The 16,410-nt window shown below is 43.5% G+C and overlaps 1 protein-coding gene across 3 annotated transcripts in view; it reads right to left on the bottom strand.

Annotated features, from left to right (window-relative positions):
• MED12L (mediator complex subunit 12L) overlaps positions 1-16,410 on the bottom strand; it is an 837,051-nt gene that overhangs the window by 612,661 nt on the left and 207,980 nt on the right. The window lies entirely within an intron of this gene.

Below are 16,410 nucleotides of genomic sequence, written 5' to 3'. Positions count from 1 at the left end.
CATGTATAAATACATAAGGGGTCCATATAGTGAACTTGGGTTTGAGTTGTTCACTTTAAGGTCAACACAGAGGACAAGGGGGCACTCTTTACGTCTAGAGGAAAACAGATTTAGTCTACAAATACGGAAAGGTTTCTTCATCATAAGAGCTGTGAAAATGTGGAATAGATTCCCTCCAGAGGTGGTTCTGGCTAGCTCACTAGATTGCTTTAAAAAATGCCTGGATTCTTTCCTAGGTGTACATAATATAAATGGGCAATACATTTTTTTTTTTAGGTAAAGTTGATCCAGGGAATATCCGATTGCCTCTCGGGGGATCAGGAAGGAATTTTTTTCCCCTGCTGTAGCAAATTGGATCATGCTTTGCTGGGGTTTATTTTCGCCTTCCTCTGGATCAACAGCGGGTATAGGATTGTGTATATGGGATTGTATGGCAGGGTTTTCAATACTGTTTTTTTTTTTTTTATTTATGGTTGAACCGGATGGACTTGTGTCTTTTTTCAACCTGACTAACTATGTAACTATGTATATGTAACTATATGTAACTGCCTCTTATCCTTAGTTTTTTACAGCCTCAGCTAACGTTAAGAAGAGGGGGGGTTCTGATAGATTTCCACCGGACAGCTCCGTTCACACTTCACTCATCCATTGCAGACCCTGAAGGTAGGTACCTTATACTCATAGGCTCCTTACTAGACACGGACGTGACCCTAGCTTCCTACTATGCACCCAATTCGAACCCTCACTCCTTCCTCTCCCACTTTCTACAAATCATTGAACAACACAAGAAAGGTACGGTCATTCTCTGTGGGGACTCTAACCAGGCCCTTTACCCTTTCCTGGACAAAACCCCTGTGCCACCTTCTCCATCCCCGCATCGACTCACCTTCCAACAACTGCTCCAATCTCATTCACTTGTTGACACTTGGCGCGAGTACAATCCAACCAAATGACAATACATTTTCTATTCCAACCCACACAAAACCTCCTTGCGTATTGACCATATCTTTACTTCTATGGCAACCTCTTCTTCGCTTTTGACTTCCTCTATCCTGCCAATACCATGGTCAGACCACAATGCAGTAATCTCCACCTTCGATTCCCTAATTCCCAAACAACACAACTTCTCCTGGTCTCTGAATAATACTCTCATTCTCAAAGGCTCGAAGTAGCAATAAAAGATTACATCACCCATAATGTCACTACTGAAGTTGCACCACTTACAATTTGGGAGGCTCATAAATCGGTAATCCGGGGTACCCTCATCAGTCTTGCCTCCCTCAATAAGAAAGAACGTCGGCTCACCTATCAGGCCCTAGACTTAGCCTTTACCCAGGCCCACGACCGCTTCCAAGCACACCCCACCCTAGACAACAAAAAAACATTGATAAGGCCACTTTGGAACTTGATCTTTTCCTCACTGACTCTGCCAAAAAGCAACTAAGACGCTCCAAACACAGGTTTTACACTAAAGCAAATAAACCCGACACTTAATTTCTGCTCTTTCCCTTCGCAATGCCAATGTTATCCGGAAACAGATACGCCTGAAACCTCCCCTACAACCTACACTAGCAATCCCATTAAAATTCTGGACACCTTCTGCCGCCATCTCTCGAAACTCTACTCCCCCTCTCAAACCCCCGACTGACTCTCAGGCCACTAAGTTATTCTCTGATCTCACCTTGCCTTCTTTATCCGACTCCCAGCGCGACATTCTTGATAAGCCCATCTCCGACCTCGAAATCCACAATGCAATCAAAAGCCTTAAAATTAACAAGAGACCCGGACCTGATGGTTTTACCTCCTCTTATTATAAGCATTTTTCTGACCTCCTAACCCCCATGCTCTCTAAAGCCTATAATTCAATACTTAAGGGTCACTCCTTTGGCCCTAACTCCCTTAATGCAGCTATCTCAATGATACCTAAACCACAAACTGACGATTCTTCCTGGTCTAATTACTGTTCGATCTCCCTTCCTAATATTGACATCAAAATATTGGCCAACATTCTGTCTACACGCCTCAACTCAATCATAGGGTCACTGATACATAGAGATCAAACCTGTTTCATCCCATGCCGACAAGCTGGAGACAATGTACGCAGGGCAATCCATCTTGCTCACCTTGCCTGTCGCCGTAACATCCCTACTTGCTTTGTCTCCCTTGACATTAAGAAAGCATTTGATAACCTGTCATGGTCTTACCTACAATCCGTATTGCGTAAATGGGGTTTCAGCCCCCACTTTCTGTCCTGGATTTCATCACTATATTCTACTCCATCAGCCTATGTCCGATACGCAGATTTTCAATCTTCAGCTTTCCCAATCAGTTGTGGCACCAGGCAAGGCTGCCCTTTATCCCCCCTCCTCTTCACCCTTGCAATTGAACCGCTAGCCCACAAAATCCGTACCAATCCAAATGTTAAAGGCCTCGAAATTGGAGGACATCATCACAAATTATGCTTATTGTCAGACGACATCCTTCTATTCCTCACGTCCCCACTTACCTCCACCCCTAATCTTCTCACTATTCTACATCAATTCGCAACTAGTTTTCAACCCCCAAAAATCAAAAGCGCTCAACATCTCCTTGCCCCCTCCTCTCCTCTTGCAACTACAGGCAGTGTTTCCCGTCTCCTGGGCAACCCACCATATTTCATTAAACAAAAATAACCGCGCTAGGCACACTAAGGAGAAATTGAAAATAAGTAAATAAAAAATAATAATAATGAGAAAACACAATAAAGCTGCAGCTATAGTGGGAAACACCAAACAGCAAATATAAAAAGTAAAGCTGCGCTAGAAATGAAAAAAATTTATTGCAACATATACATAAATGTGGGTTAAGAATAAATAAGTGAACAATCAAATTCTAATTTCAATACCACAGTGTCTATGAATTAATGCCACAGTGTTCATAAATAATCAGAATCACAAAAGAAATCATGAACATATGTAAAAGTAATAATAAAGTCCAAATAATATGTGCAAATGTGCAGAAAACAGAAATCCTCCACCGCAATAATGTGACTCTTCTTTCACGATGAAAAGTGCCAGAATCACGCTATGCGCTTACCAGAAGGAAGATATAGTCAAGCCTTTCAATATATACTCAGAAGGTAAGGCTCCAATCAGCTCCAGATGGACATCTCTCTAATCCTGCCAGTCAAGACAGGCGGTGAGCCGCGGTCATGGAACAGCCCAGCAATGCAAACAGCCCAAACCGTAAACTCTCCAGCATTAACTCCTTGCTGCAGGGTTCTGCTAGATCTGTGACTCCATTTCACATGTGGTGTTTGGCTTTTCTGTTCACCATTGGTGCCCAGTATTGATAATGACCCCAAACACACCTCCAAGACAACCACCACCTTGCTAAAGAAGCTGAGGGTAAAGGGGATGGATTGACCAAGCATGTCTCCAGACCTAAACCCTATTGAGCATCTGTGGGGCAACCTCAAATGGAAGGTGGAGGAGCGCAAGGTCTCTAATATCCACCAGCTCCGTGATGTCGTCATGGAGGAGTGAAAGAGGACTCCAGTGGCAACCTTTGGTGAAGCTCTGGTGAACTCCATGCCCAAGAGGGTTTGGGCACTGCTGGAAAAAATGGTGGCCACACAAAATATTGACACCTTAAGCCCAATTTGGACATTTTGATTTATGGGTGTACTCACTTTTATTGCCAGCGGTTTAGACATTAACCACTTGCCCACCGCTCACATGGAGCGTACTGCGGCAAAGTGGCTCGTTCCCGTCCAGTGACGTAGACCTACGTCGCTGGACTCCTCCCCCTGTAGGCGGCGCTCGCACGCCGCCGGAGGCGCGCTCCCACTGTTTTCATTCACAGCGAGAGTCGGGCCAGGGGAGGAGTGGCGGCGATCGCCGCTGCTCTGCCCCGATCGTCGGGGAATCGAGTGAGGAGATCCGCCCGCCTGTGTAAACAGAGTGGGCGGATCTCCTAAGTGACAGGGACTGACAGATCGGAGTGTTCAGCATAGCTGGACATCCGATCTGTCCTTCTGTCACTCAGTCACCTCCCCCCCACACGTCAGTAAGCACCAGGCATACATTAACCCCTCCCTCTCCGATAAAATTAACCCCTTCACTGCCAGTGTCATTTTTACAGTAACAGTGCATATGTATAGCACTGATTACTGCAGTAATGTCACTGGTACCCCCAAAAGTGTCAAAAATGTCAGTCAAGGGTCCGATCTGTCCGCCGCAATGTCGCAGTCCCGCAAAAAAATCGCAGATCGCCGCCATTACGCGTTAAAAAAAAAACACCAAAAATGACAGAAATCTTTCCCGTAGTTAGTAAACGCAATAACTTTTGCGCAAACCAATCAAAATACGCATATCGTGATTTTTTTTACCAAACATAGGTAGCAGAAAACAAATTGGCCAAAAATTAAAAAAAAAATTGATTTTTACATTTTTTGGGGGGGAATTTCATATAAAAAAATGTTAAAAATATTGTTATTTTTTCAAAATAAACGCTCTTTTTTTGTTTATAGCGCAAAAAGTAAAAAGCGCACAGGTGATCAAATACCACCAAAAGAAAGCTCTGGGAAAAAAAGGACGTAAATTTCGTTTGGGTATGGCGTCGCACGACCGCGCAATTGTCAGTTAAAGTCGCACAGCGCCGAATCGCAAAAAGTGGCCCAGACGTAAGACAGCAAAATCCTCCGGTGGTAAAGTGGTTAATGGCTGTGTGTTGAGTTATTTTGAGGGGACAGCAAATTTACACTGTTATACAAGCTGTACACTCTCTACTTTTTATTGTAGCAAAGTGTCATTTCTTCAGTGTTATCACATGAAAAGATATAATAAAATATTTACAAAAATGTGAGGGGAGTACTCACTTTTGTGAAATACTGTATCCAAGTTGTCAAATTTTAGAAAAAAGAGAAAACATATTATACATCCAAAATAGTACTATAAATCAAAATATTATTTCCAATGAGAAAATATCTATGCTCACCAACTTCGCCACAGTATAGCCATTGCATCCTTCAGATGCATGTGGTAAGACCTGGGTCATAGAGTCATGGGTCTGGCCACCAGTCAAGTTTCCAGGGCCGGGTCTGATTGACACTGGACTATACAGACGAGATTCAGGCAGACTAAGTCAATACCCAATAACTGAAATAGAAAAGGTAATTAAGCTACCTAAGTGTATGTCTATACTTTTGGGCCAACAACCAAACACAGCTGACTGACAAGATATATTGACATACAAAACACCACACAGCCTACACACGCACAGCCTCCTTCCCATAGCAATCCACATCCATACCAACACACACTCCAGAAGCACACCCATAGTCACCTAAAACAATCTAACAAAAACATGTAGGCAAACCCACTGGACCCGCCTTCCCCTCTTCAATCAAACCCACATACATGCCCAAACATTCCTGCACAACCAACATCCAAATGACCCCCACCACACACCACACCAACTGCCAATCCACACAATCATCAACATACTGTACACTTAGGTAGCTTAATTACCTCTCTATTTCACTTATTGAGTATTGACTTAGTCCACCTGAATCTCGTCTGTATGGTCCATTGTCCCTCCGACATAGCCCTGGAAACTTGACCAGAGGCCAGACGGTCACTCTATGACCCATAGATATTTTCTCATTGGAAATAATATTTTGATTTATAGCACTATTTTGGATGTATTATATGTTTTCTCTTTTTTCTAAACTTTATGACAACTTTGAAATATATACTAAAATTGAAGAAGCAGAGAAAGTGTTCTGCGAAACACATTGGACCTTTAGTTGTCAATATTGAAGCTGTCAATACATGTACTGGAAACACATAACAAAACAAGCCGCTACACTGTTGTTTTTTTATACATGATTTTATAATCAGTCGGACATTTTAAAACCATGTTTGTACAATAAAATGTCTTCTTTTTTATACATTACAGTGTGTATGTGCTCATCTCAAGTGACAACCCCAAATCCTAGAAAGTCCTGTTCCTTTATGTAGGGGTTATTTTTTCCCCTTTTTTGACTTAATTGGAGGGGGCCTAAACAATCCTTCGTCTCCCTCGAGAGTAATCGCTACATACTATTGCTCAAATGCTGATTCACTGTAAAAAAGAAATCCTCAAATCCATCAAGTTATGGTAGATTCATCATAAATATTGGAAAAAGAAAAAAAAACAGCTGTGAAATAGATATTCAAGTAGAACTATAGGCACATTTTTTTTTTTTTTGGATAGATAAAGGGAGGGTCAGATTTTTTTCCCGCAAATTAAGGGAATCCTTTGGGGATCCCCAGGTCACCAGAACTAATCTCCCTGTTGGAAGATTTCCCCTCTGTTACTTTTCTAGGGACAACTCAAAATCTGAGATTTTCATTTATTTTCAATGATGACGGTAAACAGGACAAATAGAGAGGGTGAATCTCCTTAACGGGAACACAGACAGTAACAAAAACTAACAGGTGTTCTAATCCCTCTCCACTCTATCCAAAACTAAAAAAAGTTTTGTCTTTAGTTATACTTTAACTATTACAGTAACTACATCTGTTTTTTATTAGCTAATGTTTCCACAAAAGTACTGAAGGGTAAAGGACTTGTGTGAGACAAGGAAATGAAACTTTCCACTGAACATTACAGGTTGCTAAAATCAGCTTCTGGGAACTTCTATACATTGCACGTCTGGGGAATACGTATAAATATTAGCTATGCTTTTACCAGAAGGAATTATTTTTGTTGTAAGGCCCCATGCACACGGGGGGTTAGAAAAAACGTACGTCAAAGTTAGTTCTGACGCCGGAAAAAGCAGCTGTAAAAACGTGCTTTCAGTAGCTTTTTCCATTGGCGTTATTGCACGTTTTGCCACGTTGCTTTTAGCAGCGTTTTTTTTTCTTCCATTCAAAATCAATGGTTCCCTATGGGAGCCTATTGATTTGAATGGAGGTCGCACCGCAACACCGCAAGTCGGATCCGACTTGCGGGGTGACTTGCGCTGTGGGAATCTTGAGGGGGAACTCCACGCCAAAATGTGAAAAAAACGGCGTGGGGTCCCCCCCCCCAAGGTTCCAAACCAGGCCCTTCGGGTCTGTTATGGAATTTGAGGGTAGCCCCATGCCGAAAAAACGGCGTGGGGTCCCCCCCCAAAATCCATACCAGAACCTTATCCGAGCATGCAGCCCGGCAGGCCAGGAAAGGGGAGGGGACGAGCGAGCGGCCCCACCCCCCCTGGACCACACCAGGCCACATGCCCTCAACATGGGGGGGTGTTGGTGCTTTGGGGCAGGGGGAGCTCTGCACCCCCCACCTCAAAGCACCTTGCCCCCATGTTGATGAGGACAAGGGCCTCATCCCCACAACCCTGGCCGGTGGTTGTGGGGGTCTGCGGGCAGGGGGCTCATCGGAATCTGGAAGCACCCTTTAACAAGGGGGCCCCCCAGATCCCGGACCCCCTCCCTATGTGAATGGGTATGGGGTACACTGTACCCCTACCCATTCACCCCATAAAAGGCAGTGTATGGAAATAACGACAAGAGACGTTTTGGAAAGTTTATTAAAAATCTTCATCCGACTCTTCTTGTCTTCTCCTCTCCGGGGTCTTCTCCGGGGTCTTCTGCTCTTTTGCTGTCCGCCCTTCTTGTCTTCTCCTCTCCGGGGTCTTCTGCTCTTTTGCTGTCCCCCTCTTCTTGTGTTCTTCTCTCCGGGGTCTTCTGCTGTCCCCTCTTCTGCTGTCCTCCCTTCTTTTCTTCTCCTCTCCGGTCTTCTGCTCTTTTGCTGTCGGCTGTCGGCTGTCTTCTTCCTCCGGTCCTCCTCCTCCGACGTCTCCGCTGATTATGCCTATCTCCGGTCTCTTCAGCTTATTATATAGCCATTAGGGGCGTGGCCCCGATGACATCATCGGGAGGCCCCGCCCCCTCATGTCACAGATGACGTCATCGGGAGGCCCCGCCCCCTCATGTCACAGATGACGTCATCTGTGACATGAGGGGGTGGGGCCTCCCGATGACGTCATCGGGGCCACGCCCCTAATGGCTATATAATAAGCTGAAGAGACCGGAGATAGGCATAATCAGCGGAGACGTCGGAGGAGGAGGACCGGAGGAAGAAGACAGCCAACAGCAAAAGAGCAGAAGACCGGAGAGGAGAAGAAAAGAAGAGAGGACAGCAGAAGAGGGGACAGCAGAAGACCCCGGAGAGAAGAACACAAGAAGAGGGGGACAGCAAAAGAGCAGAAGACCCCGGAGAGGAGAAGACAAGAAGGGCGGACAGCAAAAGAGCAGAAGACCCCGGAGAAGACCCCTGAGAGGAGAAGACAAGAAGAGTCGGATCGGATGAAGATTCTTAATAAACTTTCCAAAACGTCTCTTGTCGTTATTTCCATACACTGCCTTTTATGGGGTGAATGGGTAGGGGTACAGTGTACCCCATACCCATTCACATAGGGAGGGGGTCCGGGATCTGGGGGGCCCCCTTGTTAAAGGGTGCTTCCAGATTCCGATGAGCCCCCTGCCCGCAGACCCCCACAACCACCGGCCAGGGTTGTGGGGATGAGGCCCTTGTCCTCATCAACATGGGGGCAAGGTGCTTTGAGGTGGGGGGTGCAGAGCTCCCCCTGCCCCAAAGCACCAACACCCCCCCATGTTGAGGGCATGTGGCCTGGTGTGGTCCAGGGGGGGTGGGGCCGCTCGCTCGTCCCCTCCCCTTTCCTGGCCTGCCGGGCTGCATGCTCGGATAAGGGTCTGGTATGGATTTTGGGGGAGACCCCACGCCGTTTTTTCGGCATGGGGCTACCCTCAAATTCCATAACAGACCCGAAGGGCCTGGTTTGGAACCTTGGGGGGGGGACCCCACGCCGTTTTTTTCACATTTTGGCGTGGAGTTCCCCCTCAAGATTCCCACAGCGCAAGTCACCCCGCAAGTCGGATCCGACTTGCGGTGTTGCGGTGCGACCTCCATTCAAATCAATAGGCTCCCATAGGGAACCATTGATTTTGAATGGAAGAAAAAAAAACGTATAACGTGGCTTAACGCACGTTAAGCAACGTTATAGCAAAGTTATTCAGCTGTTAGCAGCGTCAGGCGTTTTTAACGCTGTAACGCTGGTCCTCAGAACGCGCAGGTGGTGGGTTCTTGTTGCAGCCTAAAAACGCCTAAGCCACTTACAGCTCAAAAACGTCTGAGTGTGCATGAGGCCATAGAATAACATGGAGGGGCGTTTTTAGGCTGCAAAAAGAAAACGCCTGACGCTGCTTACAGCAGCGTTAAAAACGTCCCGTGTGCATGGGGCCTAAGGCTCATGCATCCCCTAAGGACTGAATTAGTGGGAATGTATAGAGATTTTGTGGACAGGATTAAAAAAAGGCAGTACTTTTAAAAATATTTTCTTTTTGGAAATTTGCTGAATTTACACAAGTGAGCAAGTCAGAATAGGGACTCAAATTCCTCCTATACCTTTATGTCATATGGCTTCATTGAATATTTTAATTAGAGGCATTGGGGTAATTTAGAACTACAGACTGTTTAATTTGCAAAGTGAATGTTAGTAAATAAGGGTCCCCTTAACTCAATCAGGTGCTAGCAAAAATCCTGTTTTTGTTTCCTTGCACATGATTGGGCACTCAAAGTGACCAAAGGTTTATTATATTCTCTTATATTCTCCTTGCCAAGTCAAAATACAAATAGGCTGCCATTGCTGACCTGTTTCCAAAAAAATGTTAGTTACCTGGTTCCTTTATCTTGGTGCGGTCAGTTAATCAAAGGAGTTTAGACTGTTCACTTTGCAAAAATCTATGTTCACACACATTAAGGGGTCTATTTATCATGGATCTGATGGGTAATTTGCCCAACTTTTTTTTTTTCTATAACTCAATACACATTCACTCCATGTATAACAGTGGTTTTCACTCAATTTCAAAGACGATATGCTCATTGCTGGCTGAAAAAAGCAGCCCTTAATTTAATCCATATCCTACTAGATCAGTGGTCTCAAACTGTGGCCCGGGGGCCAGATGCAGCCCTTTGCTTGCTTTTATCCAGCTCTTGGAGCAATATTTCATCCTCTGACACCAACATTGGGGCATAATTCCCCCCACTAACACCAACAAAGGGGCACAATTCCCCTTAATGACACCAATTATGGCCACCGTTCCTCCCAGTGAAACCAATGATGGGGCATGATTCTTCCCACCAAATGACACAAACGATGAGGCGCAATTCCTCTCACTGACACCAAAGATAAAGCATTGTTTACTCTCACTGATGCCGTGCTACTTCCAATGGCCACAGCACAGAGAGACTACAGTTTGAAGGACAGTAAACTGGCCCTTTGTTTAGAAATTTTAGAGACCTCTGTACTAGACGAAGGCCTTACATGCCTTTAAAACAGCCAGTAAAGCATTGGCAGACAGTGGGTCAGAAGGATTACTCCAGCACTGTGAGGATGGAGTGGGTGTGGTACCACCATCTCCAAGGCCTCAAGGTGGGTATCAGACAGAGGAGAATAGCATCCAGAGAACAAGATGGCATCCAGAATGGGAGAGCTAGCATGTGCTTTTACTTTGGTAGCAGATTCTGTAGTGAAGAGCCTCCTAAAGGGCTTGAAAAGCTGCTCCTCTATCCCATGGAAGAGGGTGTAGGACTTCTGTTATTTAACAAGATTTGTCCAAAGCAACATTTAAATTAACAAGATTTGCCCATCAGCTGCATTAAAAATGGAGTAAATGTTAGCAGTAACTAATGGGTGAATCCTATCCAAACATTTGGGGATTATTCACTGGACTGAAAGTGAGCATTCATTTTACACACCGAACAGTTTCTATTCCCTTATTTAAAGCCAAGCTGGCAGAAAGAACTTTTTACTTCACTAACATATGCAGTGATTGTGTGCACTGAATGCCCTGAACCACACAAATGTAAGGGAGATGAATCCTTAAAGAGAAGGTCATTTAGATAACCTGGGACATGGATGCCCTGAGTTCTGAGGACATAGAAAGGAAAACCCCAATGGGACTTTGAAGGCAGAATTAAGTATAGAGGTGTTTAAAATATTAAACATTTATTTCACATATAAATAGAAAATTGAACAATTATACAAATGTGTTGTTTAAAAAGTATTGGACCATGATGTACATAGACAAATTTGCCGTGGGGTCAGTTAGGGAGTTATACATGTGGGGAGATAAGAATGTCCAACCCCAAGTTGAGTTCCCACTAATACAACTATTCCAACATGTTTTGGAACTTTAAATTCCTTCTTCAGGGAAAAAAGATATGGTACTTAGGTCTAGAAAAATCCATATCATAGTTAACATCATGGCATATACCCTGCTGTTTATTCACATAGGTACAATTAGGTCAAAAAACAACTGGACTTTTGCTTCAAGATATATGCCTCACTGTAAAGCATACAGATAGTATGAACCTATAGATGAGGGCAAGATGTATAAAGGTCAGTGCTGGAAAATAAGGGGAGCAGAAATATGCTCAGGGGTTCTCCCGTATTGTACACCCACAAGGATCAATAGAGGTTGGAGCCCATCCCGGCAAAGCAATAATGGTAAAAGAAGTAGTTTAAGTATATAGTAAAAAGAAAATATTGAAAAAAGACCACAGGGGTGGTATACCTTTTGTCATGCAAATGTGGATGTTTCTACATAGGTAAGACCATCCAAAAATTCTGGCAACGCATGTATCGCCATGTTCAAAGTATGAAACTGAATGACCCCGAGCTCCCCCTAGAGAGGCATCTCCTACGTATCCATGATGGTAAATTTCCCCACATATCATTTATGGCCTTGGATCGGATCCACCCCAGCCTGCGCAGAGGAGATCTCAACAAGTTTCTCCTCCAGGTATTAATGCAGTTCAACACTGCAATCAGGATCCAATTATTACACACTGCTGGATAATTGGCCACACCGTTGTTCCCTCTTCCTTATTCCTCCCCCCCAGAGTATATCTGCTTATTGGTAGAGCAGGGGTCTTCAAACTATGGCCCTCCAGTAGTTTAGGAACTACAATTCCCATCATGCCTAGTCATGTCTGTGAATATCAGAGTTTTACAATGTCTCATGGGATGTGTAGTTCCACAACAGCTGGAGGGTCGTAGTTTGAGGATCCCTGTGGTAGAGGATAGGGTGCTTCTCTCCTTGTGCAGTCTTCACTTCTGCTACGGCTTTTGAATGATTCACAATTGGAATCTGTAAGTACACACTTTGGGCTGACTATCTTGCATGTTCTGTAGATGGCCCCAAATGGACTCAGCAATATTCGCTGGACTCCATTTGGAGTTCCTCATCCACATAATTTTTTTTTTTTCAATTATTTCAATATTTTCTTTTTACTATATACTTAAATTACTCCTATTACCATTATTGTTTTGCCAGGATGGGTTCCAACCTGTATGGATCCTTGTGGGTGTACAATACAATGGAACCCCTGAGCATATTTCTATCCCCCTTATTTTACAGCACTGACCTTTATACATCTGGCCCTCATCTATAGGGTCATACTATCTGTATGCTTTACAGTGAGGCATCTATCACAAGCACAAGTAAGCTCTAACGAGCAGGGCCCTCTGATTCCTTTTGTTCCAAATTGTAGTGTAACTGTACTGTCTGCCCTCATTTTGTTAAGCGCTGCGCAAACTGTTGGCGCTATATAAATCCTGTATAATAATAATAATAATAAGTCCAGTTGTTTTTTTGACATAATTGTACCTATGTGAGTATACAGCAGTCTATTTGCCATGATGTTAACTATGATATGGATTTTTCTTTTACTATGATATACTTTGATATTTACTGATATATTTATATCTTGTATCTTTAGACCTAAGTACCGAGTCTTTTTTCCCTGAAGAAGGAATTTAAAGTTCCAAAACATGTTGGAATAGTTGCATCAGTGGGAACTCAACTTGGGGTTGGACATTCTTATTTCCCCACATGTATAACTCCCTAACTGACCCCACGGCAAATTCGTCTTTGTCCAATTGAACATGGTCCAATACTTTTTAAACAACACGTTTGTATAATTGTTCAATTTTATATTTATATGTGAAATAAATGTCTAATATTTTAAAAACCTCTATATTAAATTCTGCTTTCAAAGTCCCATTGGAGTTTTCCTTTCTATGTCCCAAATTGACAGGGATGTGGCAGATAGTCCTGAGGACTAATACAACACTGAGCTCTTTTTTTCTACTTATGAGTTCTGAGAATGGCTAGAAGACTTAGGACCATTGCGAATATGCTGGAAAAAACAGTCCAAGGGACAGTGTGGCAAACTAGATATGGTTTTCCGCCACTGCAAAGTGTTGAAAGGACTGATGAGGTGTATAAAAATGACTATGCAGATAGGCAGCTTGGATGTCTACAAATTCCAGGTATTCCCCGTGTTTGAATGAGATGGTTACTGATCTTGCAGATTCCATATACAATTTGGGATTTTGAAGGTTTTTGTTGAGTAATTTAAAGTCCAGAATATGAAGAATACCCCTGTTGGGCTTTGGTACCATGATCAGGTTTGGGTAAAAGCTTTTGAACCTGTCTTGTGTAGGTACTGGTACAACTACTTCTGGTACAAAAAATTAGTTTAGGACATCCTGCAAATTGGACTGTCCTTAGGAAGCTTTTGGTTGATATGAGAGAATAAAGCAGTGAGGAATTAGAGTATTTTGTACTCCTTTGAATCCACTGATTGAACCCACAGGTCTGGGATGTCTGTGACTCAGAGATAGGCAAAATGTAATAGACTTCCCCCACTTTTAGGAGGGATGGCACCCCTTCATTAGGAGCAGTGCTTTGTGGGCAAAGTCTTGCATCAAAAGGAAGGGCTGAAGTTAGGTTTTAAAGTTGAAGGCTGGGTTAGATGCTCTGCGTTTTGAACATGTAGAGGCTCCTGAGGAGATGAGTTTTGGAATCTTTCTCTGTGACATTCCTTCCAGTGACATCTTTGATGAATTGGTCAAGTGCCTCCCCATAAAGATTTCTGCCTGGAAATGGCATATATTTGAGGAGCATTTTGCAGCAGATTTAGCAGTCCATGCTTTGAGCCACAATATTCTGTGCATGTGAATGAAGATTAGAGCCATTCTGGAAATTTGTCTCATAACATGTTCTAGGCCATCAACATAAAAAAGCAGAGCAGAATGTAACTGTTAATACTGTTCCATTAAAGCAAGGTTCTGGAATACAGAATCCTCTTGTTTGTTCACTGCCCTAGTCCAGTTAGCTGCAGTTTGACAGACTGAAGACTAAAACTACAGGAGCAGACCACCATTTTAGTGAACTAATTTTTTCACTGGATAGAGTTCAGGTGGGTGAAGGTATTTCACTGTGGGGTCCTAATGAAGTAGGGTGCAGAACATAGGTAAAGCATGTGAGGAAGGGGTATGTAGTTACCCAGCTGTAGACCGCCCTGTAATGCATCTTTATGGCAAAGGGGCATGGGGAAGTGCCTAAGTACCTTTTAGAGGTTCCAAGCAGAAGTGGCAGTAAAGTGTGCAACGAGTGGTTTGATGCAACACTTGATCATCCACCTGAGACTAAGCTCTAAGCGGCTGAATTTTAGTGGCAAGTTTGCAAAGTTTACACAGAGGAGTGAATACATTCCAAACATATTAAAAATATTTGAAATGGTGCTAAATCTGTTTCTGAATAAAACAGATTATTACAGGCTTACCTATAGGTACAATTCATGTATGGGAGTTTACTCCCATTTTATTTATTGTCATACTTAAGTCGGGGAAAAACCCACTGCTGCCCGAGACATATAGGCCAATATCATTTTTGCAAGTCGATCTAAAGGTATTGATCAAAATTCTGGCCTGCGTCTCAGTCAAGTGATTATTTTCCTGATTCACCCGGATCAGGTGGGCTTTATGCCACATAAGAACATTGCTTTTAAAACACATCTGGTCTTTATGAATCTCCAAGCCCACCATGATTACATGGGTAACTGTGTTCACACACTCAGGTCTTTGGATCAAATGGGAGAAATCCCAAATTTTACCCATTGATTCCTTAGCACCCTCACCAATCAATGGATAAAATCCCAAATTTTACCCATTGATTCCTTAGCACCCTCGCCACCCTCGCCAACCTTAGCCAGGGTGAGCGTCATTAGATATTTAGGGGTGCAATTTACTCGCCCCCCTAGCTGATTATATTGTTTTAAACACAGAACCCCTGTTTACCTTGATTAAAGAAAAGACCCAGGTATGGAGCCGTCTCCTTCTAGGAGTTATGGGAAGAATCAACCCAATTAAAATGATTTAACTGCAAAAAATGTTGTACCTAGTATGGCACACCCCAGTCTATATCCCTCTCAAAGTCTTTCATATTATGGATTCCATTCTCAATTCCTTCATCTAGGGTTCCAGCTGCCACAAATTGTCTTGCCAATCATTAAAGAACCCTGTCTCCCTGGAGGGTGTGGCTCTGCCTGAGTTTAATTTATATTACAAAGCTATCCCACCTCTATTACCTAGACAGGCACGATAAACAAATATATCTAGCCCTGGTAGGTTGTGTAGCTGCCCACTTTGCTGCCTATCCCTTTCAAATTATACTGCGTGGTATGAAGGGGACACGAGAATGTTTCCACTACTTTAGTATGGCTAGCCATCACTTGAGAATCTGGGATTTAACGATGTGCACAATTGAGGCACCTACTTTTCATGCTCACAAGCTACACACTGGTGCAACGTTCAGAACATTTAACAATACCAGACTACACCCTTTGGATTTCCACGGCCGTCCTGTATATGCACTAAGTCTTTTATAAAGCAGGATTAAAATCTTTCCAGGAGATTAAGGTTGAATTTCCCCTCCCCAACTCCATGCTCTTCAGATATTTACAATTGCGGCATGCCCTTCATACTCACTTTTCTGATCCTTCTCCCAAGTTCCCCATGCTCCCTATTTTAGACATGATCTTAGGTACGGGCCCAAAGAAACTGACCTCTATACTTTACACTGATCTTCTCACTTCCTCGCCCACCAAGCTTGCTTACCAACTTACATCTAGATGGTCACGGGATGTTGGGGAAGTGGAGGATGAGAACCGGGCTGAAATACTAGACGCATGTAAGCTGATATCTTCCAAGGCTTCAGAACACCTTACTGCATAGGGCATATTTGACCCAAGTATGTATAGCCAGATATCGCCCCTCTCACTCTCCCACCTGCCCCAGATGCTCAGATCCCCAAGGGGCCATTCTTTCACATTTTATGGGAATGTCCGGTTATACATGATTACTGATCGCAAGTAGTTCAATTCCTCCATAATAAAATGGGTTTACCTCCAACAGTTGACCCCAAACCATGGCTGTTAGGTCTCCTATTTAACCCTGAGGAAGATATGTTTGAGATACTTTTTCTACAAGAAGTGTTATTTATCGCTAGGAAGCTTATGGCA

The sequence above is a fragment of the Pelophylax lessonae genome (genome assembly GCF_965119305.1).
Source record: "Pelophylax lessonae genome assembly, chromosome: 3".
NCBI lineage: Eukaryota > Metazoa > Chordata > Amphibia > Anura > Ranidae > Pelophylax > Pelophylax lessonae.
Note: the sequence above shows the minus strand (reverse complement) of the source record. Positions and strands in the feature narration are given on the sequence as shown.